The sequence below is a fragment of the Zea mays genome, chromosome 6, assembly GCF_902167145.1.
Source record: "Zea mays cultivar B73 chromosome 6, Zm-B73-REFERENCE-NAM-5.0, whole genome shotgun sequence".
NCBI classification, from domain to species: Eukaryota; Viridiplantae; Streptophyta; class Magnoliopsida; order Poales; family Poaceae; genus Zea; species Zea mays.
Genome location: NC_050101.1, coordinates 99,641,132 through 99,645,433, shown reverse-complemented (window position 1 = coordinate 99,645,433; position 4,302 = coordinate 99,641,132). Strand labels below are relative to the sequence as shown.

The 4,302-nt window shown below is 41.9% G+C and overlaps 1 non-coding gene across 1 annotated transcript; it reads right to left on the bottom strand.

The window, feature by feature from the left end:
* Window positions 1-3,520: 3,520 nt before the first annotated feature.
* On the bottom strand, window positions 3,521-3,714 carry LOC111589715 (U2 spliceosomal RNA). The gene has a single exon (XR_004850946.1). It is a non-coding gene; the product is annotated as a U2 spliceosomal RNA (small nuclear RNA).
* Between the last annotated feature and the right edge of the window lie 588 nt (window positions 3,715-4,302).

Sequence of the window (4,302 nt, the reverse complement as noted above, 5' to 3'; positions counted from 1 at the left end):
CCTTCTATCATGACATATGGACGAGCTCTTGCCTCTATCCTCCTGTTATAAGTTTCATCATCTGAAAGGAATTTACCCTGAAGGTAAGAGATGATCTCAGTTCTCCAGTCTTCACTATAAACAGGAGATATATTGAGGACTGCTCTTTCAAGAAGTTCCACTGAAGGTGCTTTTATTGTTTCGAAGAACACATCCGAAGGTAAGGGCAGCCCCTGTGCTGCTGACTTAGCTAGCAAATCAGCATGTTCATTTTGTCCTCGAGGGATATTTTTGACAGAAAATCCTTCGAAGGAAGCTTCGATTCTTTGGACCGTGTCTAGATATTTTTCAAGCTTCAGATCTTTAGCCTTGCAACTCTTGTCGATATGACCCGAAACAACCTGGGAATCAGTTTTAAGAATGGCCCTTCTGATTCCCATTGCTTTTAACTTCTGAAGGCCCAAAAGCAGGGCTTCGTACTCAGTAATATTGTTTGTACAACTAAAATCGAGTCTTGCCGCATAACAAGTTTTAACTTTGGATGGTGAGACCAACACAGCGGCTGCTCCTGCTCCGAAGGTTCCCCAAGACCCATCGCAAAACACTGTCCATACTTCGGCATCTTTATTTGTTTCTTCATCCTGAGCCCCTGGCGTCCAATCGGCAATGAAATCTGCCAACGCTTGAGACTGGATCGAAGATCTATGCACATAATCAATGCAAAATTCATTGAGCTCTGCAGCCCATTTTCCAATCCGTCCAGTAGCTTCTCTATTTCTCATAATATCCTTCAACGGCTGCGAAGAAGGAACAACAACATTGTATGCTTGAAAGTAATGCCGAAGCTTCCTGGATGCCATCAAAACAGCATATAACACCTTCTCCAATTCTGTATAGTTTTTCTTTGATATACTAAGAACTTCAGATACAAAATACACTGGGACTTGCTTCTTGACTTGGCCATCAAGCTTCTCCTGGACAAGTGCTGCACTTACCACTGAGTGCGAAGCTGCCACATATAATAACAAAGGAGCCCCTGGCATTGGTGGAGTTAATGTTGTTAAATCTATCAAATATTGCTTTAGTTCCTCAAAGGCTTTTTGTTGGCTTGGTCCCCATTGAAAGACTTCGGCTGATTTCAGCACTTCGAAGAATGGTAAATTTCTTTCTGCTGATCTGGATATGAATCTATTGAGAGATGCCAGCCTCCCTGTCAATCTTTGGGCCCCCTTTTTTGTAGTTGGTGGCTCCATTCGAAGTATAGCTTCAATTTTACTTGGATTAGCTTCAATTCCCTTTGTTGAAACCAAGCATCCAAGAAATTTCCCCTTCTTTACTCCGAAGACACATTTTTCTGGATTCAACTTTAGACCAGCTTGTCTAAAACTGGTGAAGGTCTCCTGCAAATCAGCAATGTGATTTTCCTGTTTCGTGCTTTTTACAATGATATCATCAACATAAGTTAGCACATTTCTGCCTATCTGAGACTGGAGAACCTTCGCAGTCATTCTGCTGAAACTTCCTCCAGCATTCTTGAGCCCCTCAGGCATCCGAAGGTAACAATATGTTCCACTAGGGGTTATGAAACTGGTCTTCGGCTCATCCTCCTTCTTCATCCAAATTTGATGATAGCCTGAATAACAATCGAGAAGACTCATAAGCTCTGACGAAGCTGCTGCATCAACTAAGGAGTCTATCCTTGGCAATGGGAATTCGTCCTTCGGACAGGCCTTGTTGAGATCTGTAAAATCGATACACATTCGCCATTTGCCATTGGCCATTTTTACCATAACAGTGTTAGCTAGCCATTCTGGGTACTTTACTTCTCTGATAACTCCTGCACTGAGGAGTCTTTTGACTTCATTACGAGCACCTTCGGCCTTGTCATCAGACATTTTCCGAAGCCTCTGCTTTCTGGGTCTGAAGGATGGGTCAACATTGAGCGAGTGTTCAATAACATCCCTGTTAACTCCGCAAAGGTCATTGGCTGACCATGCAAAAACATCTTTGTTGTTGAACAAAAACCTTATCAAGGTTTTCTCTTGTTCTTCGGATAATTGAGAGCCCAACAGCACCTTCTGCTCTGTTATGTCCTCACATAAGAGCATGGGCTTCGGCTGATCTGCTGAAGCTGCTTTCTCCCTTCTGAATTTGTACTGTTCACAAGCTTCAGCTCCATCTATGTTATGGATTGCTTTTGAATCAGTCCAGTTTCCCTCGGCCCTTCTGGCAGCTTCCTGACTTCCATGAATAGCAATGGGTCCTTGATCCGAAGGTATCTTCATGCAAAGGTAAGCGGGATGAAGAATTGCTTCGAAAGCATTGAGGGTGCCACGACCAATAATTGCATTGTAAGGGTATTCCATGTCAACAATGTCAAACACAACTTGCTCAGTTCTGGTGTTGTTGATGAATCCAAAGGTCACTGGCATGGTGATCTTGCCCAGTGCTAAAATCTGTCTTCCTCCGAAGCCACAGAGAGGGTGTGTAGCATCATGAATCTTATCTTCTGGCTCTTGCATTTGTCTGAAGGCCTTAGCAAATATGATATCAGCTGCACTGCCTGTATCAACCAAGACATTGTGGACCATAAACCCTTTGATAACGCAAGAAATAACCATAGCATCGTTATGAGGAAAATCCTTGAGCTGAAGGTCCTCCTGGGAGAAGGTGATTGGAATGTGGGACCACCTTGACTTGATGAAGGGTCTCTGCACTCCAACATGTTGTACCCTTCTCTGCGCCTCTTTCTTCTGCTTTTTGTTGGCTGGTTCTGAGCACGAACCACCTGTTATCGGGAGCACCAGCTTCGGGGCCGAAGCAGCTCCAGCTTGATCGTTGAACGAAGCCATCAGCTTAGAAAGTGGAAGTGAGTTCACCGGAGGTGGGCGCCAATGTTGGGGACTTGTTCTCAAATGCTATGAATTAAGAACAAGGCAACATAAAATGTTAAATGTTAATGTTCTTCGTCCAACGAAACATTATTCCCTTGGGGATTAATGGGCCTTGAACGAAGGTTGATGACAATACAATTACGAAGGTTAAATCTTCGTAATTGAATTCTGACAGATCGTATAAGATGACATAAAATATAAAATATCAAAGGTAAATGAATCATAAATAAACCATATTATATCCATTCAGTATATTTAAGTGTTGAATACAATTATACCTCTGCCTTGGCAAAGGTTGGTTCCCGAATGATGCGATTGCAAATACAGGGATGCGTGAACAGTAAGGGAATATTGTTCACCATTTATAGGCACGGGACACAGCCTGTGAGGAATTACAATTATGCCCCTCATAAGGGATTACAACAGCGACCTAAGCATTTATGGACTAGAGGGTCATTCTACTTTTAAGTCGGTTTGTAATTCCGAAGCTTCATGAAGAGGAACCTTCGGTCATCTCATACGAACAGCTTCAGCCGAAGCTGCTTCTTCCTACAAGACCTTCGGCGACGAAGCATAGTCCCAACATGTGTGAATTGATGGGTGATGAATTGTGTTAATTTAGTATTGCATTGATGTGGTATATAAAACTATACTTGTTTAATACCCGTGCGTTGCAACGGTACCTAACTATATTTGAAGATATTGATTGGGTAACCCTCCACATAAAAATACCCATACTAAATGAATTTAATGTCAAAGTGAACATATTGTTCATATACTGGACATTGAACTGGTAAAACAAGTATTACACTTGATCTTAGCCAAAAGACTAAAAAATAAATTGAAAAGGAGCCCCTATGCTTGAATTAAATTATAGCCAATGTTTTGGCTTAGGACTTGGGAGCGAGAAGATGGTTTAGATCTGATGCCCTAACTAAAATCATCAATCAGATTCCATAGATAACACATGCAAATTCATTTATGGTGATGGCTTAACAATTTTCTCCAAGTTTAGCAAGACATAGAAAAAACACAAGTACGCCAACAAGATCATTCCTGAAATACCAAACACAACAAGTTTATCCTCTAATGTTTAAGATGCTTACTGGAATACATACTTACTCTTGCCTTTAGAGTATCATATCAAACAAAAAAAATTTAACTACCTCTGCATGGATCAGAAACATACGTCAAACCCAAGTAGCTCTGTGACTCGCTTGGCAATCCAGGGCTCACGCCCAACTTGACCTTTGACCTTGATGTATCCACCTACTAAGCACAAAATCGCTGGATCAGAGAAAGGCCTTGCAGACAATAGCTATATATCCCTAAAGTATTGTGCACTCATTATAGCCAAATTGAGAAACAAAGGGTATGAGTGAAAGAACAAACTGGCCAGATGGTCAAGCTCGGACGCGAACTTCTGCGT